Source organism: Mobula birostris, chromosome 11 (assembly GCF_030028105.1).
Source record: "Mobula birostris isolate sMobBir1 chromosome 11, sMobBir1.hap1, whole genome shotgun sequence".
NCBI classification, from domain to species: Eukaryota; Metazoa; Chordata; class Chondrichthyes; order Myliobatiformes; family Myliobatidae; genus Mobula; species Mobula birostris.
Genome location: NC_092380.1, coordinates 81,982,539 through 82,005,128, shown reverse-complemented (window position 1 = coordinate 82,005,128; position 22,590 = coordinate 81,982,539). Strand labels below are relative to the sequence as shown.

General features: G+C 43.1%; 1 long non-coding RNA gene across 4 annotated transcripts in view; it reads right to left on the bottom strand.

Annotated features, from left to right (window-relative positions):
• The window catches only part of LOC140205233 (uncharacterized), an 83,863-nt gene that overhangs the window by 35,225 nt on the left and 26,048 nt on the right, over nucleotides 1-22,590 (bottom strand). For 2 of the 4 annotated variants that reach the window (XR_011887791.1, XR_011887792.1), the window contains exon 2: nucleotides 13,100-13,234. This is a non-coding gene — a long non-coding RNA (uncharacterized lncRNA). Of the gene's footprint in view, nucleotides 1-9,458; nucleotides 9,829-9,934; nucleotides 10,023-13,099; nucleotides 13,235-22,590 lie in introns of those variants that run through there. The other 2 variants (XR_011887790.1, XR_011887793.1) reach the window with 2 other exon arrangements.

The window sequence follows — 22,590 nt, the reverse complement described above, 5'->3', positions numbered from 1 at the left end:
TGTTTTGAGTTGAGGAGGCTGATGTGGCTTTTGGTCTGTTTCAAGTAGGAATTTAATGCCTACCAGGTAGAAGCTGAAGTGTTCCAAGCCACACGAGAGCCAACGTCCCCTTTTCAATTTAGGTGCAATGCTGTTCTGTAGGAGTCAGTGCTCTTGATGCAGATGACACCAGTTTCCATACACCACTGCAGTTTTGCATGAGCAGTCCCCCTAGGGCAAAGCAAGAGGTGTCTGCTGAGACCTTGGTTGCTTTGTTCAGATCAAAGAACGCCAATGTTGGTGGAGAGATAAGCTCTTCTTTAAGAGATGAGAACGACTTCTTCCGTGGTGTGTTCCAGGTCCAAACGCTTCTCTGAGAGAGGAGGTTACGTAGTGGCTTTGTTTCCTCTGCCAACTTTCTCAGATGGTTTACCATGCCAAGGAAACTGTGGATCTCTGATACTTTCATAGGTTGTTCCATGTTCCAAACTCCAGCCAGTTCGTCTGAATCTGGTCGTACTCCCTTGGAGGACAGTTGGTGGCCCAACAATGCTCACACACCAGTCAGTAGGTCCAATTACTCTAGTAATAATGTCAAGTGCCTCCATTCTCTCAAGTTCATCTTTGAATTTGTTCATCAATGGTACATGGCTCGCTGTGGTCAGAGAGTAGGGCATCACTCCTGACCTCATGTGGATAAGGTACTCTTCTTTCATACCCCCAGGCCTGTGAAAACTTTGAGTACTTCTCCTGCCACTGAACATTGCTTAGCATATCCAAACTTGCAATAAGGTTCAGCTTCTCAATGGCACGTCATCCCAGTAGTGGTGAGAAGAGATTCTGAACAACAAAGACACCCTCTTATAACTGTTTCTCATTTTTACGGATGAAAATAGTAAACATTCCTTCCGCACTGAGCTTATGTTTCCCTGGCCCCATGAGCATTTTCTTTGTTGGATTTCACATAATGCCTGTTTTCTTCACCAGTTTTGTGAACAGACATTCGAGAATGGCTGTGACACCTGCCCCAGTGTCCATTTTGAACGTCACTGCCTCATTTGCAACTAAACTGTAGTACACCAGCCTTGTCTATTTGAATCTAGAGTCCCAGGAAAGCTCTCACTTGTCCTGAATCGTGGTCTTTCATGACCTCCTGACGAACTGTTTTTGAGCAACACTAACTTTTATAACATTGGTGGCATTTCACGTCTTTTGCCGGACAGAGCTCTTTGATGTGGAATAGAGACTTGCCGCATCTCCTGCAGTTGGATATTTTATCTGCTCTTTGTTTTGCTGGTCTGTTTTGTTTGAGCTGAGCTCTACAGTCACCTCTTTCAGTAGTTTTTCTGACTGTAGCTTGTTTGTACCCTTCTCTTTGTATAGCTTCTAGATTTACCTCAGAATCATTTTCGTGTCTGAGTTTTACTTATTGCTGATGAACATTCTCACTCTGCCTGACCATAGTAATAGTGTGAGATTTGCCTGCAACTGAAGTCTCTTTGACAACGTGGTGTCTGGTGGCCCGACAACAATCCTGTCTCTAATGAGCTCTTCTCTCAGAGTTCCATCTGCAAGGTTATCTGACAGGGAATACAATGCTGTGATGAAGTCATTTAAACTTTTATCTGGCTCCTGTTTTCTGGAGTTGAACTTTGCAGCTTTGCCCTCTCATGTGTCACATTTCGCTTTTCTGTGAAATATTCTTTGAATTTGTCCTGCACTGTTCTGTAATCCTTTTTCTGAGCATCTGCCAGTCCTAATCCACCCATGGCGTCACCTGCATTGTCACCCATGGAGTATATCAGTGTGTTTACTTGATGTTCTTCTGAAGCCCGAGTGGGATTGCTTGCAACCTTAAATCTCTCAAGATCCCCCGACTTAGAGAAATCAAATGTCTGTCGGAGGCAGAGGTTGTCAGTTAAGTAGATGTAGGTACTGCAGGTATTGGCTCCATTTTCCTGTTTGTTTGTTTGTTTGTTTCTTTATTTATTTGGACTACGAAAGTCTTTTTCTCTCTCCGAGAACTTGACTGACTTCTCCGCTAGTTTGCTAATTGCATGACCTGGGAAAGGGCCAGTGTTGCTGCCCAAAAGTAGATACATTGTAAAAATCTGTCTACTTACCCAGGCTAGTGGCCCACAGATTTTGTATCTACTTTTCCGCAGCAACACTGGCCCTTTCCCAGGTCATGCAATTAGCAAACTAGCATAAGCAGTTTAGGATGACAAGTTTCTCAACATTTTTCATAGAAATATGTAAACAATACTGTAAATTCTTACTGTAAATTCATTCTTGCTGGAAATCTCACTTGGTCTGTAGCACCAACTTATCGCTGATTAACCACTTCTGTCATGTTGTGTTTGATATTGAGGGATAGGGCAGAGCACACAAAGACATCAGCATTCAGGACATTCAACTGAACTCCATTCATCACTCTACTTGAACAGTATGTGCACTCCTCCCATGTGGGAGTGGCTAACAAAGTGGTGTAGGAACGACACTATTAACCAGCACAATACATATGAAGGCTAATCACCATCTTAATGAACAAATAATGCATTCTTCGCAGGTTTATTTCTTTTTATTTAGAGATACTGCACAGGAAAGCCCTTTCGCTCAACGAGCCACAGCGCCTAGCAACCCACCTATTTAACACTAGCCTAATCACAGGGCAATTTACAATGACCAATTAACCTGCTAACAAGTACATCTTCGGACCGTGGGAGGAAACCAGAACACCCAGAGGAAACCCACATAGTCATGGGAAGAATGTACAAGCCCCTTACAGATGGCATTGGAATTGAACTCTGAACTCCAACCCTTTGAGCAGTATTAGTGCCGTGCTGATCACTGTGCTACTGTGGAACCCCTGAAGTATATGATCATGGATAAGAAGAAACATCTTTGCTCACTTTTGCAGATTTCATATAAATTGCTACAGATAGATCAAATTAAGCAAAAAACTCAAAAATTCCCAAATATCTCCTCTGATTAAGTGACGTTAATGACTCATTGAACCCACAGAAAATGCGTTCATGTCCAGTTAAGAATTTGGAATGCTATGACATATCTAAGGTCACTTCTTTAGAAGAGGTATTCTGATTGAGAGCTTGGGTGTGTATCCACTGCACCCTTTCCTTTGAACACTGTATCCATGCCAACATACAATGCTTCAATATCCCAGTTTTATCAACTCTGTTGCTTTGTTCTGATGGTGGAGCCTTCTGTTCTGATGTTTCTAAAATGTCCTCCTTTGACTTTTCCTCTGTCATGGTGGATGGAGTGCTCAACTACATTTCCTCTATTCCTTGCAAGGCCGTTCTCAGCCTTTCTCCTGCAGGGCAAAGCAAAGATAGAATTTCCCTGTTACTCACCTTCCACCTCACCAGTCTTCACATTCGACACATTCTCCTTCTCAAATTCTGTCAGCTACAATGTTGAGTAACATCTTCCATTCTCCTCCCCTTTCTGCACTTTACAGGGACTGCCCATATCGTGGCTCCCTTGTCTTCTATTTCATCCCAGCCAATCGCTTCTCATTCCCAGGCAACTTTTCACATACCTCTTGCCTGCCCACCAGCCAGGTGAGGCAGCAATTCCACTGCACTTATATAGAACATAGAACAGTACAGCACAATACAGTACAGGCCCTTCAGCCCATGATGTTGTGCTGACCCTTTAACCTACTCTTAGATTAATCTAACCCCTTGCCTCCCACATGGCCCTCATGTGCCTATCTAAGAAACTCCTAAATGCTCCTAATGTATCTGTCTCTACCACCACCCCTAGCAACACATTTCTTGCACCCAGCACTCTCTGTGTCAAAAACTTGGCCCTAACACCCCCTCCCCCCCACACACACACACTTACTTCCCTCCAAAAATCCTTAAAGTTATACCCCTTTGTATTAGCCATTTCTACACTGTAAACATGTCTCAGGCTGCCCACTTGACACCCCTATCAAGTAACCTCTCATCTTGCTTCCCTCCAAAGAAAAAAGCCCTAGCTCACTCAACTTACCCTCATAAGACATACTCTCCAATCCAGGCTGCAACCAGATAAATCTCCTCTGCATCCTCTCTAAAGCTTCCACACCCTTCCTGCAATGAAATGACTAGAACTGAACATAAAATTCCAAGTGTTGTCTAACTAGAGTTCTACAGAGCAGCAATACTACCTTACAGCTCTTGAACTCAATTCCCTGACTGTGTAAGTCAATACACCATATACCTTCTTAACCACTCTTTCACCTTGCATTGCAATTTTGAGGGATTTATGGATGTGGACCCCAAGACCCCGCTGTTCTTCTACACTGTTAAGAATTCTGCCATTAACCCTGTATTCTGCCTTCATGGTTGGCCTTCTAAAATGAATCTCTTCACACTTTTCTGGATCGAATTGCATCTGCCACCTCTCAGCCCAGCTCTGCATTCTACCTACACCCTGAAGTAACCAGTTGTTCGTCCATCGTAGACGTTGATGAAGATCTCAACACCATTAGTCAAGATGATGGTGTCGAGACTAGTGCTTAATTTGGATTTAAGTGAGGGAAATTTGCGTAGCGTCAGCCTCACTCTCTCTTCCCAATTCCCATCTGGATCCAGTGCAAGACAAAAGTCGAGATGGCTGGAGATGGGACTAGGCGCAGTGGATGACCAGGACAACTTCTGTGTCTTGTCGTGCTCTACACGTTCCACGATGCTTGCAGAGTCTGCCTTCTCGACCTTTGGACCTTCCATTGGTCTCGTCTGCTCAATCTGCCGGAGTCTGTCTTCACATGCTGGGTTAGACAACTCCCTATCTCACCGAGGGTTTGAGACCCATCGCTGACCCTCACCTGGTTTAGCCGGCTTGTCGAAGCCATTGCCTGGGGTGTGGCCGCTGTCGCGTGCGAACAGCTACGGGGAGCCACGGGTGAGAGCTGAGTGCCAGGTGGAGACCAAAGGTGGTGAAAGGGACGTGACATGTTCCCCCACCAGAGGTGCTACCCCTCCCTGACACCCCATGCACCCCTGGAGTAACCTACAACAACCTTGTACTCTATCCACTGCACCATCAGCCTTATTGTCACCTGCAAACCTACTAAACCACCCTTCCACTTCCTTATCCAGGTCATTTATAAGAATCAGAAAGAGCAGGGGCTCTATAACAGATCCCTGCAGAGGACCACTGGTCATCAACCTCAGATGTTGCCGTCGGGCTGAAGTCGGCATTCTGCAGGATGACCGGCGTCCCGTGAATGTACATTGGCAGCCCATTGGCCTTGGCTTTCAAAGAACATGCCAGGCAGGTCTGGGGTCAGATTTCTTCCTCTTCAAATACTTCTTAGCCCCAGATTGGTAGGAGCATTCTGGACCCATAAGGTAGTTGGCCCCTACCACCTGGAAATAGGCATGCCTTATTTTGCACTCGTTTCTTGCTTGTAATTAGCACTACCAAAGTCTCAAACTGAGTTTAGGCTGATTTTGCAAATTTTACAGATTCTTTTTTTAAATTGCAAAATCATTTTTGATAGTATGGAATGTAGGCATGTTTTGGCCACCATGGTAGTGTAGCAGTTAGCGTGATGCTATTACAGCTCGGGGCATCGGATTCCGGGATTCAACTCCAATGCCATCTAGGAGGAATCTATACATCCTCCCTGTGGAATGCATGGGTTTTCTCCAGTTGCTCTGGTTTCCAGCCATATTCAAATATGCACTGGTCAGTAGGTTAATTAGTCATTGTAAATTATCCCGTGATTAAGCTACGGTTAATTGGGGGTTGCTAGGCAGCACAGCTTGAAGGTCTGGAAGGGTCCATTCCATACTGTATTTCAGTAAATAAATAAATTGAAATAGGACGACCCAATCATCAGACAATAATGCCTTGCAGTACCTTGCAGCTTGAAAGACCAACTTTATTTCTAATATTTGCTGTTGAAGTTTTATCAATTTAGAAACTGCAATTAGAGTGGCTACTTACTTACTTACTTACTGCCCATTATGCTACTGGTGCTTAGGGCAGCAGTGAAGGCTCCCCATCTCCATCCGTACTTGGCCACTCAGATTTAGAAGGATTCCTCTTTGTTGTTTCCGTCACAATTTTGTTTTACCAGTCAGGGTTGTTAGTCCTGAGCTGAACCCCCGAAACCTGGAGGACCAGTGGATCACCCTTAGTTTGGGCTCTACCCTTTGATCTGTTTGTCATGAGTGACCCTACCAAAGGTCAAAGCATAAAGCCCTGACTCCAGTTAACATAGCTCTCCAGGTCATTGAGGCACACAGGACTCTAAACCTGGACAAGGTTGTGGTCCTCTCGGAGAAGAGTGGGTACTGCTGCAAGTACCATAAGATTTCACAAAACGTCCTGAAAATCTCCTTTATAAGCAATCCCTTGGGATCATCTCTTCCACTCTGGTTCAGTAGGTTCTGAGCTGACTGATGCGGCCAGTGTAGGAACCAGAGACTCTTTCGCAGATGGGCAAGGAGGTGCTCGATGCAACAGAAGCCTGCGTGGCAGATTTGTTATTCTGCAGCCAACCAGAGAACTGGTTTTCACACATCACATATATTTTCCTGAGCAGGAAAGGAGAATTTTATTACAGCCCTTTTTCAGCATCAGTAGAACCAGTAATAATCCAAGAGTCTTATAAACTATTATCAATATTCTTCCATTTTATACAGGCTCATGGCAAAATTGAACAGAGCAACACAATGACATGAAGATGAAGGGTCTTGGCCTGAAATGTCGACTGTTTATTTATTTATTTACTGAGATACAGCGTGGCAAATACCCTTCCAGCCCTTTCAGCTGCACTGCCCAGCAATCCCCTCCATTCATGTGCTGAGATCCTTGGATTTCCAACATCTGCAGAACCTCGTGTGTTTATGAATTAAATTGAATCAGTTATATTGGTTTAATTTCATAACCCGGTGTTGGTTCAAATGTTTCCTGCTGTTTGCAGTCTGCTGTTTCAACCTCATGCCCAAGCCTTAAACAGCTAGGAGTTTGAAATGGTGCTGTCATCTTCACAGTGAGCTCTCTTGCAAAGAAGCACTGGAAAATTGTTGCTGTCCTTTGAAGCAAAGAGACTCCTTTAAACTACTTTGCTTGGCTGCGGCTATTTCCTGGCACTCCCATTAAGTCATGCAATCTATACTGTGAGTCCTGACTGCACAAATACTGTATCAGTATTCTAACTTACAGCACATGCAAACATTTTGTGACGAGCTAAGAAATATAGGATTTCTAGAGATTGAAATTAATAAGGAATCGATTTTGAATAAATTTAAGAATGTACAATTGCTTGAATTTCCCGAACATTATGTGGCATTTTTATTTCTGTGCAAAGGTTTACAATGGAGAGTCACACACCCTATATCTTAATGCCACCTCCACCCCAAAACTGCATGAGGCATCACCTCTACCTGAGCACTGAGAGTCCCGCTGCCCAATCTAACCTCTGCTATCACATAAAAACAAGAAGTGCTGGGGATACTCAGTAGTTCAGGCAGCATCTGTAAGGAAAGGAAGAGGTAACGATTCAAGCTGATGATCCCTCTAAAAAGTTGACTTGGTCTCTGCAGTTTTTTTTTGACAAGCACCAACATCAGATGTTGTTGCCATTGCTCCAGTCCACTGGGCTGAGGTCGGCATTCTACTGGATGACTGGGGCCCGTGAATGTACATTGGTAGTCCATTGATCTTGTCTTTCAAAGGACGTGCAGGCAGGTCTGGGGTCAGATTTCTTCCTCTTTAAATGGACTAGCCCCTGATTGGCAGGAGCACTCTGGATTCATAAGTTAATTGGGCCCTGCTGCCTGGAAACAGACAGAAAGTTCTTCTGTGATTACAGCAGCTATGCACAAATGAGTCTGGGAACAGGCAGTTCTCATTTTGCACCAGTTTCTTGCTTATAAATAGTACTTTCAAAGTCTCAACCCGAACTTAAGCTGATTCTGCAATTTTTACAGGGTAGCTGTGAGGTAGTGCTCCCCTTCTACTGATTTATGAGTGCTCTTGAAGTACCAGTCTAAAAGCTCCTTAGCAACTTGTGCAGTCATAGGCTAGAGTTTCCCAGGAGATTGTGAGGATGTTGCATTTTTTCATGCTTTGGGGACTTCCTTGAATCTCTGCCTCCGTTCTGTCCTGTAGTCGCTGCCTGCCTCAGGACACTGTTGTTGGGAATGCAAACCATGGGGCCTGCCAACGTCAGGGATGTTAACCTGAGCGAGGATACTGTCATCAGTTTGCTTATTCTTCAGGTGAATTTAGAGGACTCTGGGGAGTCAGCATTGGTGATAAACAATTAGAAGCATGTTACTTAATCGCTTACTTACTGCCCATTGCGTCCCTGGCATTTGAGGCAGCAATGAAGGTTCTCCATCTCTGTCTGTACAGAAGAATCCTTCATTGCTGTTTCCATAACATTTGTTTTTTTGACCAGTTAGGGTTGTTAGCCCTGAGCTGAACCCTTAAACCTGGGGAACTGGTGGACTACTCTTAGTCTGGCCTCTACCCTTTGACCTGTTTGGCAAGAGCCAATGCATAAATCCCTGACTCCAGCCAACATAGCTCTCTGGATCATTGAGTCACACAAACCTCCAAGCCCTGTGACGAGGTTGTGTTCCTCACGGAGGTCAGAAGCATGTTGGAAAGCACGTTTCACTGGCAGCCAGTAGGCAAAATCAGAAAGAAGATCAGGTTTGTTATCACTGTCATATATATGAGGTGAAACTTTTTTTCAGCAGCAGTACGGGCTAAAGATATAAAATTACTATAAATTACAAATTAAGTAGTGTAAGTAAAAAGGAATAATGAAGTAGTTTTCATGGGTACATGGACTATTCAGAAATCTGATGGCAGAGGAGAAGAAGCTGTTCCTGAATCACTGAGTGTGGGTCTTCGGGTTCCAATACCTCCTCCCTGATGGTAGTAATGGAAAGAGGGCAAGCCCAGATAGTGAGTGTCCTTAGTAATGGATGCTGCTCTCTTGAGGTACCGCCTCTTGAGATGTTCTCAGTGATGGGCAGGGGTATGCCTGTGATGCAGCTAGCAGAGTCAACAGCCTTTTGTGATCCTGTGCATCGGAGTTTCAACACCAGGTTGTATTGAAACTAGTCAGAATGCTCTCCACCAAACATCCTCACAAGTTTGCAAGAGTCTGGTGACAAACCAATAGCTACAAATTTTGTACTAGGTATTAGGTCTTGAAATTACATTTGTGATGGCATTGGGTTCCCTGTCCTCAAAGCCCTAAACTCAAAAGAAGATCTTAAGTCCTAGCTAATATAGATATCTATGGATACCCTCTCTTTAGGGAGGTTATACTGCATCCAACTACTTGTCAAGGACTAATTTATGTCTCTGTCTAATTTTGCAGCAAGGTTTTAGCTGCCAATACCCACTGCTTGAGTGGTGGGGACTCCACCTCCCGCCCCCCCCAACCAAGGAGGAAATATTTCCACCTAACAAAGTAATTTAAACACAGTTTATTTTATTTTTAATGATATAAATTTCAATTTAGACAAATAGTTCTTAATATACATTTAAAGCTCACAAAGTATTTCTAATTTATAAAAGATTTCTGAATTACTAAATATTTACAAGCTTCAAAGGATTTCAAGGCACAGGTACAATTCTTATAAACTAGAAGAACATACAAACAAGTTGCAGATGAATGAGTCGTCCATTGCAGAAACTGAAGGTTGAGGAATGAATTCTAATTCTTCTTTCTGTCCTTCTTAACAATCCGCAGTGTTTTCTGATATTTATACTGTTTTCTACTCAATGACATGATCTGCCTGTTATGTTTTCCAGATACCTTTGCCGGGAGAAAGTAACTCACATAGATGGTCTTAAAAGCTCCTGGTGACAGAGATCACAAACATCCACAATTAATGCTGTGCGGCTGACCCTCTAAGTACACAAACATCCCAATTTGTAACTATGTTTGATGTGCTAAGTGACATACCCCATTGTCTTGAGTTTGGCTAATGGAGACAAGTCTCCAGGTCACTTTACTTTGCAAAGCTGCGTCTCCATCTTCAAAAAGAATGTTGCTTGCAAGTTAAATTAAGAACAGGAGATTGGTTACTGTTTACAACAGAAATCTGAGCAAAGAATATTTGTTTAAAGCTTAACTTTATTACCAACAGCTCTGACCCTTGGAAAGGTGACGCTGCTCTGCTAGAAAACCGTTCAGCAATAAGCCCTTCAGGCCTTGGAAAATGAATATCCATCTCACATTCACCTTATAATGGAATGTCAGCCATGAACCTAACCTATGCATCATTGATGGACCCCTCAAAGTACTACTGTCTCTACATTCAAATTATTGAGGAAAATGTTTTTTTTAAGCATTTTATCTTTTACTTGTCCAGCAGGTTTTCTTCCTTTTAACTGAAAGAATGTCATGAGTGTGAATAATATGCAATCAAAGCATCTGATTGTGTAATCAAAGGGTTAAGCACACCAGTCAGATCTAAATGATATAAACTTTAACCTCATTTGAATCCAGGCATAGCTAAAGGTCTCCTCACAGTGACGGGAGTTCACAAATGAATTGATTTAATTCTACAAGCTACACAGAAGTAAACTTCTCTTTTCTCTACCAATTATAAGTAAATCTTACATGCACTGTAAATATAGAAGAACTTGTGACATGGTACAATGATGGATTCGAAGACAGATACTATCTCAACTGCTTTAATGTAACCTGGAGCAAAGAAAGAAGCTGTTGCTTTAACACGAGATGTATGCAAATCACAATTAATTATACCATGGGACTGACAGCTATTGCTTTTTTATGTCCTTTACACCAAAGCAGGTTTGTGGTTAGTGTCCCTCATGGCATATCTAAGCTGCGACAGGAAGACAGCTGGATTTCAGTAACCTATCAGAATCTAACATGTAACAGCAGCTGAACACGAAGGAAGTAAGCACAGCAAGCAACCGCAGCTGGAACATTCCACACTTTCCAAAGAGATTCATTACTAAACACTTGGGTAGTGTATTGTTGCTCTTATTGCCCTTAACCTAATTGCAATGCTTCAGATAACAGGAAAAAGATAACACACACTTACGTGCACGGTATCCGCTACAAGGAATGAGGGGAGGATGGATTCCATGTTTGTGAGGGAAATTGTTGAAGTGGAAAAAGTAAAATAACCTATATTTTAACAGCTTGATTTTTTTTTGTCTTAAGCAATCAAAAACATATAAAAGCTCCCCAAGGCCATCTTGGAAGGATCAGGATGATTTCTTTGGACTGATAAAAATCTTGTATTAAACTGCCATTGCACAGAATAAGCTAACTACCTTTTGTGCTGCTCCAAAGGGTCCAATATAGGATCTGCCAGCGTGAAATTGTATTCATGTTTCCTGAGCAGCTGATTGGATGTTTTGGATCCAGCTTATTAAACATACAATAAATGGAACTAAGAATTAGTTTTGGATTCAGTGACATGAATCAACACTTTGAATCTGCCTTGCATGTTGATAAGAAACCAGAAATGTATTGACATTTCTGCCAAGCTTGGGCTCAGCTGCGAGACTCAAGGGTTCTTATGATCAAGTCTCGTAACAATCATCTTACAAAAGCCCATTTCACTTTCTCTAGCCTTTCAACTGCCATAACCAAATCACAAGCATGTATATATTTCAGATTAATTATGTTGCTCTTTGATTCTTCAAACATGTATGGCTTCAAAGAAGGTGTGTCAGGACAATCAAGATCTGATTGTCAACCCCACTGGCTGCACCCACTATTGGATAAACACACGAACAGCAATTTGGTGATGTTATTAATATAAAGAACAGTGTTAACAGAGCCAGGGATTTTTTCAAAGTTATATTTCATCTTTCTGATGAGATATTAAGCTGAGATTTGTCTGAGATATGGAATGTGCCTTGCTACTATTTTAAGAAAATCAACTAGTTTTTGTAGTCTTTCTGCTTTAGCTAACCAAATCATAACATGGGCTATTATGTGATATTTCTGGGATCTTACCGCATCAAACTGGATGCCAATTTGCTTTATATAACAATAGTTATGATTGTGTGGTTAAGCACAGCTCCAATGCCATATTCAAGTTTGCTGATGGCGTCACTGTTGTGGACCGAACCGAAGGTGGTGATGAATCAGCGTACAGGAGGGAGATTGAAAATATGGCGTCATAACAACAATCTCTCACTCAATATCTACGAGACCTGGGAACTGACTATAGACTTCAGGGGAGGGAAACCAGAGATCCATGAACCAGTCCTTGTCAGAGGATCAAAGGTAAGAGGGTTAGCAACTTTAAATTCTGGGGTGCTCCTATTTCAGAGGTCCTGTCCTGGACCCAGCAAGTAATTGCAGTTGCAGAGAAAACATGGCAGCACCTCTACTTCCTTAGGAATCTGTGGGCATTCGGCATGATACCTGAAACTTTGACAAACGTCTATAGCTGTGTAGTGGAGAGTATATTGACTGGCTACATTGCGGCCTGGTAAAGAATCACCAATACCTTTGAACGGAAAATCCTACAAAAGTAGTGGATTTGGCTCAGTACATCATGGGTAAAGCCCTCCCAACCATTAAGCACATCTACATGAAATGCTGCCATCGAAAAGCAGCATCCATTATCAGAGATCCCCACCACCTAGACCATGCTCTCTTCCCACTGCTGCCCTCAGGTACCAGAGCCTCAGGACACGCACCACCAGGTTCAAAACCAGTTACTACCCCTCACTATCAGGCTCTTGAATAAAAGGGGATAACTACACTCACTTGCCCCATCATTGAAATGTTCATACAACCAATGCTCTCACTTTAAGGAGTCTATCTCTTTATCTCATCCTCTCATTATTTGATGTTATTTATTTATATTTGCATTTGCACAGTTTGTTGTCTTCTGCACTCTGGTTGATCTTTCGATGATCTTGTTATAGTTACTATTCTATAGATTTGCTGAGCATGCCCAAAAGAAAATGAATCTCAGGGTTGTATATGGTGATATATACACGTACTTCGACAATAAAATTTACTTTGAACTTTGAACTTTAATCACCACTTAAAACAAATCATTGTATAGTTGTGATGTTCTTATTTCATCACAATTCTCAAAGATGATAAAAAGTTTCTCCACCAAGTTACCTTGTTCAAACTTTTGAATGTTCGGTGATATATCTATGTTCCTATGGCGGTTTGCTGTTTCATTTCAGCCTTTTCACTGAGGTCGGCCATTCAGAACACTCCTCAGCATGGTGAGTCGATGAGAGGAAATTCTGTCTAGATGTAGAGCCACAACAAAAAACAAGAGTTTTCTTTTATTACGTGACAAATTTGGTTTCAACCACAGGCTCTCATCAGACCAGATGGTAATTTTCATTTGAGAAGTTAAAAATGAGGGCAATAAGGACAGATAACTCTTCAAGAGGGAAAAAGGCAGAAGAAAGGAAATTATAGGCCAGTTAGTCTGACCTCGGTGGTTGGGAAAATGTTGGAGTCAATTTTTAAGGATGCAGTTTCAGGGTACTTGGAGGCATATGATAAAATAGGCCGGAGTCAGCAGGGTTCCTTCAAGGGAAAATCTTGCCTTACAAATCTGTTGGAATTCTTTGAAGAAATAACAAGAAGGATAGGCAAAGGAGAATCAGTCGATGTTGTGTATTTGGATTTTCAGAATGCCTTTGACAAGGCTGCTTAACAATCCACAAGCCTGTGGTATTACAGAGAAGATTCTAGAATGGATAAAGCAGTGGCTAACTGGCAGGAGGCAGAGTGGGCATAAAGAGAACCTTGTTTGGTTGGCTGCCAGCAATTAGTGGTATTCCCTGTGGGACAGATTCTTGTTACATCATATGTCAATGATTTGGATGATAGAGCTGATGGCTTTGTTGCAAAGTTTGCAGATGGAGACAGGTGGAGGGGCAGGTAGTTTTGAGGAAGTAGGGAGGCTACAGATGGACCTAGACAGATTAGGAGAATTGGCAGATGGAATATAGTGTCAGGAAGTGTATGGTCAAGCAACACACTTAAAAGTTGCTGGTGAACGCAGCAGGCCAGGCAGCATCTCTAGGAAGAGGTACAGTCGATGTTTCAGGCCAAGACCCTTCGTCAGGACTAACTGAAAGAAAAGCTAGTAAGGGATTTGAAAGTGGGAGGAGGAGGGGAAGATCCAAAATGATAGGAGAAGACAGGAGGGGGAGGGACGGAGCCAAGAGCTGGACAGTTGATTGGCAAAAGGGATATGAGAGGATCATGGGACAGGAGGCCCAGGGAGAAGGAAAGGGGGAGGGGGGAAGCCCAGAGGATGGGCAAGCGGTATAGTGAGGGGGAGAGAGGGAGAAAAAGGAGAGAGAGAGAAAAAGAATTTGTGTATATAAATAAATAACGGATGGGGTACGAGGGGGAGGTGGGGCATTAGCGGAAGTTTGAGAAGTCAATGTTCATGCCATCAGGTTGGAGGCTACCCAGACGGAATATAAGGTGTTGTTCCTCCAACCTGAGTGTGGCTTCAGCTTTACAGAAGAGGAGGCCGTAGACAGACATATCAGAATCGGAATGCGACATGGAATTAAAATGTGTGGCCACTGGGAAATCCTGCTTTCTCTGGCGGACAGAGCGTAGGTGTTCAGCAAAACGATCTCCCATTCTGCGTTGGGTCTCGCCAATATATAGAAGGCCACATCGGGAGCACCGGACGCAGTATATCACCCCAGCCGACTCACAGGTGAAGTGTTGCCTCACCTGGAAGGACTGTCTGGGGTCCTGAATGGTGGTGAGGGACGAACTGTAAGGGCATGTATGGCACTTGTTCCGCTTACAAGGATAGGTGCCAGGAGGGAGATCAGTGGGGAGGGATGCGGGGGACAAATGGGCAAGGGAGTCGCGTAGGGAGCGATCCCTGTGGAAAGCAGAGGGGGGGAAGGGAAAGATGTGCTTAGTGGTGGGATAATAAAGCGGTGGGGCCAGGGAACTTAAAATCATTGAAAAGTTTCAGAGCGTGAGAAGTGTCACGAACATAGGTAGGAAGGGATTGAACAAGGGGGGATAAAGCAGTGTCGAGGTATGCAGAAATGAGTTCGGTGGGGCAGGAGCAAGCTAGGACAATGGATCTACCTGGACAGGCAGGTTTGTGGACCTTGGGCAGGATGTAGAAATGGGAAGTGCGAGGTGTGGGAACTATAAGGTTGGTAGCAGTGGATGGGAAATCCCCTGAGCGGATAAAGTCGGTGATGGTGTGGGAGACAATGGCCTGGTGCTCCTTTATTTTCACCATGGATGTCCAGTCTCTATACACTTCCATCCCCCATCAGGAAGGTCTCAAAGCTCTCCACTTCTTCTTGGATTCCAGACCTAACCAGTTCCCCTCTACCACCACTCTGCTCTGTCTAGCGGAATTAGTCCTTACTCTTAATAATTTTTCCTTTGGCTCCTCCCACTTCCTCCAAACTAAAGGTGTAGCCATGGGCACCTGTATGGGTCCCAGCTATGCCTGCCTTTTTGTTGGCTTTGTGGAACAATCTATGTTCCAAACCTATTCTGGTATCTGTCCCCCACTTTTCCTTCGCTACATCGACGACTGCATTGGCGCTGCTTCCTGCATGCATGCTGAGCTCGTTGACTTCATTAACTTTGCCTCCAAATTTCACCCTGCCCTCATGTTTACCTGGTCCATTTCTGACACCTCCCTCCCCTTTCTAGATCTTTCTGTCTGTATTTCTGGAGACAGCTTATCTACTGATGTCTACTATAAGCCTACTGATTCTCACAGCTATCTGGACTATTCCTCTTCTCACCCTGTCTCTTGCAAAAATGCCATCCCCTTCTCGCAATTCCTCCATCTCCGCCGCATCTGCTCTCAGGATGAGGCTTTTCATTCCAGGACGAAGGAGATGTCCTCCTTTTTTAAAGAAAGGGGCTTCCCTTCCTCCACCATCAACTCTGCTCTCAAACGCATCTCCCCCATTTCACACACATCTGCTCTCACTCCATCCTCCTGCTACCCCACTAGGAATAGGGTTCCCCTAGTCCTCACCAACCACCTCACCAGCCTCCAGGTCCAACATATAATTCTCTGTAACTTCCGCCACCTCCAGCGGGATCCCACTACTAAGCACATCCTTCCCTCCCCCCCCCCCGCTTTCTGCAGGGATCGCTCCCTACATGAATCCCTTGTCCATTCGTCCCCCCCCATCCCTCCCCACCGATCTCCCTCCTGGCACTTATCCTTGTAAGTGGAACAAGTGCTACACATGCCCTTACACTTCCTCCCTCACTACCATTCAGGGCCCCAGACAGTCCTTCCAGGTGGGGTGACACTTCACCTGTGAGTCGGCTGAGGTGATATACTGCATCCGGTGCTCCCAATATGGCCTCCTATATATTGGCGAGACCCGACGCAGACTGGGAGATCGTTTCGCTGAACACCTACGCTCTGTCCACCAGAGAAAGCAGGATCTCCCAGTAGCCACACATTTTAATTTCACGTCCCATTCCCATTCTGATATGTCTATCCACGGCTTCCTCTACTGTAAAGATGAAGCCACGCTCAGGGTGGAGGAACAACACCTTATATTCCGTCTGGGTAACCTCCAACCTGATGGCGTGAATATTGACTTCTCAAATTTCCACTAATGCCCCACCTCCCCCTCGTACCCCATCTGTTATTTATATACACACATTCTTTTTCTCTCTCTCCTTTTTCTCCCTCTGTCCCTCTCACTATACCCCTTTCCTATCCTCTGGGCTTCCCCCCTCTCCCTTTTTTTCTCCCTCGGCCTCCTGTCCCATGATCCTCTCATATCCCTTTTGCCAATCAACTTTCCAGCTCTTGGCTCCATCCCTTCCCCTCCTGTCTTCTCCTATCATTTTGGATCTCCCCCTCCCCCTCCCACTTTCAAATCTCTTACTAGTTTTTCTTTCAGTTAGTCCTGACGAAGGGTCTCGGCCTGAAACGTTGACTGTACCTCTTCCTAGAGATGCTGCCTGGCCTGCTGCGTTCACCAGCAACTTTTAAGTGTGTTGCTTGAATTTCCAGCATCTGCAGATTTCCAAGTGTATGGTCATGCACTTTGGAAGAAAAAAATGAAGGGGTTGACTATTTTCCAAATGGAGAGAAAATACAAAAGAAAAATTAGGTGCAAAGGGACTTGGGAGTGCTTGTGTAGGATTTCCTAAAGGGTAATTTGCAGGTTGAAACTGAAACTGGAGAGGGTTCAAACTAGGTTCATAAAAGTGATTCTAAGTTTGAACAGCTTGTCATATGAAGAGCATTTATTCACTGGAATTCAGAAGAATGAGGGGTAACGTCATTGAAGCTTATTGAATGGTGAAATGCCTTAAAAGAGTGGACGTGGAGAGAATGTTCCCTATGATGGGAGAGTCTATGACTAGGGAACACACCCTCAGAATAGAGGGGCGTCCTTTTAGAACGGAGATGAGGAGGATTTTCTTTAGCCGGAGAGTGGTGAATCTGTGGAATTCTTTACCACAGGCAGTTGTGGAGGCCAAGTCTGTATGCATATTTAAGGCAGAGGTTGAAAGATTCTCAATTGGTCGGGGCATGAAGTGATACGAGGAGAAGGCAAGAGATTGGGGCTGAGAGGAAAATTGGATCGGCCATGATGAAATGGTGGAGTAGACCCAATGGGCCAAATGGCCAAATTCTGCTCCTTTGTCTTACAATCTTATGGTAATGAAAAAGGAGAATTAAAACAAAATGTGCTGATATGTCCCATTTATTCCAAGAAAATAGTATCTCAATGTGGTGTTCATTTCTTTTGTGTACTGAAAAAAATGAGTTTAATACCATTCATAGCAATTTGTGTGTGTCCTTTGTTGTTTTCGGTTGATTAAACTGGAACTATATTTCCATGCACACTTGGGATCTCTGAACCTTTAACGTCGCCTTACTCTTTGGTTCTCAGCAAATAGTTGCAATTCATATAAATATACAAAATTCAGTATCTCTTAACATGGCCTTAGAGTTCCACTTGTGGGACAAGAAACTGATCCAAAAAAAAGAAATGTTATTGAGAATCCCAGTGGTTTGCTAAAAGCATTATAAAATGCCAGAAAATGTCTGCTGGAATCCTTCTGCAAGTAGTAGCAGGAAGTTGTGCTATTCATAGCATTTCAGCAGCACAATGTCAGTTTAGGCAACTATCTAGTGCGAAATAATTACTCGTACAGTATTCAGTTGTAGAACACTTTTCTGGGCCTTTTTTTATCAGAGAACTTTTAGTAGTGATTCCTTTAACTCAGTACGGACAATCACATTACAGACTTAAAACCCGGGTCTTAGAATTGATGTTGTCCCCCTTCAGCTATACAGATGAACATTGTGAGTTTTATAACCAGAAGCCCCTCAATTTTCAGCTGTCACATTTTCAGGACCAAAAATGCAGGTAAGTTTGTTGTGTTATCTGTTTCAATGCCTCAGAAGCTCTGAGTAAACGCAGACACCCAGATCCATTAATTACCTTTCCATTTTCCACCCATATCTCGGTAGTAGTTACAAATGATCTTTCCTCAGGCTGGGACTGCATTCGCTCTGGGTCATGGATTCCCCCAGCACAGACTTTTCCCTTCAGCATAGCGTTCGATTATGTAAGCAATTACTTTAATAGGAAGGTTAGATGCAAGAAAGAGCAAGATCTACCAGAAATCCGTTGCAAACGAAGGCAAAGTAGAAATATAAGCTAGAGTTTGTTGCATTGAATACATGAGATTTATACAGTCCAAATCTGTTACTGTAATATTTACTTCAAATACAAATCAAATACAGTAAGCATACAATTAAATCTATACAGAAGTAACTTTGTACCAAAGGGAAATCCCATTACAGTAACATTCAACTCTCTTGGTAAATCATATGACACCCCAAACAACTGTAGCCTGAAATATTTTCTAAGTAACTGACCTGAACTAATTCAACAACCTTAGCTACGAGTGAGGCGCAGTGAAACTGGAGAGTAGCAAATGTTATGCCTTTAGTTAAGAAAGCTGACAAGGAAGAACCTGAGAACTCCAGACATGTACATTCAGTGTATGCCTGCATCTAATAAAGTAATCACTGATGCATGTTCATGGTCTTCTGCTGCTGTAGCCCATCCACTTCAAGGTTCAAGATTGAAGATCGTTTAATATCATTTCCAGTACCCAAGTGTAAAGGAGAACAAAATACTAGATCTAGTGATCTAGCATGGCACAGAAAAACCACAATAAGGAAAAGAGCACAATAATAATAATAAAACACACTAAATATAACAAACATAAGAAAATCTGCAGGTGCCTGAAAACCCAAAGCAACATTCACGACATGTCAGAGAAGCTCAGCAGGCCAGGTAGCATATATGGAAAAGAGTAAACAGTCGATGATTCAGGCCAAGACCCAATATACAGTATATAGAAATAGCTTATGTCTGTCTAGGTACCATATCCGATGCGGACTTTGGTGACCATGGTTTTCCATATAGATCTATCCTTCGTTATTTGGATGACTTCCATTTCCTCGATGTGTAGCCACTTGGCTATGCTTTTGATGTACATAAGCCGATGTCTTCCTCTAGGTTTACTCCCCTCAATCTTTCCAGAGAGTATGAGTTTCTCTAGTTCATCTTTCTGCATGATGTGTCCTAGGAATCCGAGTTGTCTTTCTCTTATTGTTGGTATGAGTGATCAAACTGCTTGGGCTCTTCTGAGAACTTCTTCATTTGATATGTGTGTGGTCCATGATATTAACATTCTCCTGTAGAACCATAATTCAGCTGCTTCTAGTCTCTTTTCCATTGCTGGAGAAATGGTCCAGCATTCACTTCCACAAGTCAGGATAGAATCAATGTAGCACTGCAGTATTCTGTTTTTAGTGTACGTGCTCATCTTTCTGTCTGTTAATATGGTCTTCATTTTTTGGAAAGCTTCTTTTGCCATTGCTATTCTGTATTTGATATCTGCGTCGCACCTGTCATTAATTGTTATTAGGCTGCCAAGATATTTGAATTTGTTGACTTGTTTGATGTTTGTATTTCCGATCTTGATCACACATTGTGGGATGTTTGTCTTTCTGGAGATGACCATACTTTCTGTCTTCTTGGTGTTCATTGAGAGGCCTCTGCGATTACTTTCTGCTGCCACTATAGTGAGTAGTTCTTGAAGTTTTGTTTCTGAGTCAGCTATTAGTATGATGTCATCTGCATATCTGATGTTATTTATATTATGGCCTCCAATTGTGAATCCTTTGATGTCTTTGATACTTCTCAAGATATTTTCACTATACAGGTCGAATAAGTCTGGTGAAAAGACACAACCTTGCTTGACCCCTCTCATAATATTCACATACTCACTCACTTCTCCTGCTATTCTGATGGATGCTGTCTGATCCCAGTATAAGTTTGTTAAGAAACATATATCTTTCCCATCTATGTCAAGATCTTGAAGCATTTCCAGAACACTTTGCTGTCTGACAGCATCAAAAGCTTTTGTATAGTCAATGAAACATAGGTAGATGTCTTTTGGTACCTGGATGGCTCGTTCACAGATCATCCGTAGCATGAAAATTGCATTTCTGGTTCCAGTGTTTTCCACAAAGCCGCATTGTTCTTTACTGATTTCTGGTTTTATACAGCATCTTACTCTCATCATGATTACTCTGAGAATAATTTTTGCCACGTGGTTCATCAGCCTTATTGTACAATGTAACTCACATCCTGTTGCTCCTTCTTTCTTTGGAAGTGTGATGAACACTGATTTACTTAAATCATCAGGTATCGCCCAATGATCATAGATTTCATTTGCTATTTCTGTTATTTTCTCTATTTCAAAATCTTCTAAGGCCAGTATCATTTCAACAGCGATGCTGTCTGGACCAGTTGCTCTGTTATGTTTTGTTTTATTTACGGCTGCTCAAATTTCTAATTTTAGCATGCTAGGTCCTTCAAGATTCTTCTTTATGTTCGGTTTTTCTCCTCTTTGGTCTTCAAAAAGTTCTTTTATATATTCTGTCCATTTGTTTAGGATTTCCTCTTTGTTCATAATTAAGCTGCCATCTTTTTCCTTGATGCATCCACTTGCTGAACAAGGTAATTTCCCCATTAGTTTTTTAGTCTTATCATGCATCAACTTTGTTCCAGGGTTACGGGTTTGTAGCATTTCTATCTCTGAGCATTTCTCATTTAGCCATCTGTCTTTAACTTCTCTGCATTTTCTTTTTATTGTCTTATCTCGTTGTTTGTATTCTTCGCTGTCTCTTAGTTCAATGGTCTGCTTTTGTTGCATCAATTATACTATATCTTCAGTTATCCATTTCTTCTTACTTTTCTGTTCTTTTCGTGGGATGGTTTCTTTTGCAGCTTCAACCATGGACTCTTTCAGTATGTCCCAGGAAGATTTGCCTCCTTCATCCTGCAGCAATTGAAAATGGGTCTTCACCTTGATTGTGTATTCTGTTTTCAGATGAGGGTTGTTTTGTAGTTGTTGATAATTCAGAAATAGCTTATATACATGGATTAACTGTATGCCTATAAAGTGACCCTCAGCACAGGAGTGTCTGTATATAAGGTGACTGACTGGAAAAGATAAAGTAGTGGTGGCTGGGGGTATGGAGGGGTGGGTTAATGGACAGACGTGTTGATCAGCCTTACTGGTTGGGGAAAGTAACTGTTTGTGAGTCTTGTGGTCCTGGGGTGGGTGCCACATAGTCTTCCCCCTGATGGGAGTAGGATAAACAGTCCATGAGGAGGGTGTGTGGGATCCTTCATGATGTTACTGGCCCTTTTCCAGCGCCTTTCTGTATACATGTCCTCGATGGGGGGTAGGCTGGTGCCGGTAATGCATTGGGCATTTTGGACGACCCATTGTGGAACCCTCCTGTCTGCTGCAATGCAGTTTCCGTGCTATGGAGTGATGCTGCTTGTTAGGATGCTTTTTATGTGAGAATGGATGTGCCTAGTCCAGCTCTTTTCAGCCTCCTCAGAAAGTAGAGGTGTTGGTGAGCTTTCTTGATTGTGTAGGATGTGTTCTGGGACCAGGAGAGATTGTGTGAGATGTGCAGTCTCAGGAGCACGAAACTGCTTGCAGTTTCCACTGCTGCGTCATCGATATAAAGGAGGGGGTGAGTGGTGCGAGTTCCTCTGAAGTCGATAACCATCTCCTTTGACTTGTTGACATTGAAGAAGAGGTTAGTTGCCTGGCACCAGGCCCCGAACCCTTCCACCTCCTCTCTAGAGGCTGTCTCATCGTAGTTGGTGATGAGCCTCACTACTGTTGTGTTTTCAGCGAACTTGTCAATGTGATTACTCAGGTGTTTGGCCGTGCAGTCATGTGTGAGGAGAGTGTATGGAAATGGGCTCAGTGCACAGCGCCAGGAGCACCCATGTTGCAGATGATGGCAAGGAAGACGTGGTTGTGCATTCCAACTATTTGACGTCTGTTGGTTAGAAAGTCCAACGCCCAGATGCACTATGGTTATTTAGACCGAGAAGTAGAAGTTTGTTCACCAAGGTCTGTGGAACGATAGTGTTGAATACCAAACTGAAATCCAGAAACACCATCTTGACGTAAGTGTCCTTGTTTTCTGTATGTCAGGGCCAGCGCATGACGAATGCCATGGTATCTGTCATAGTGTGGTTCCATTGGTAAGC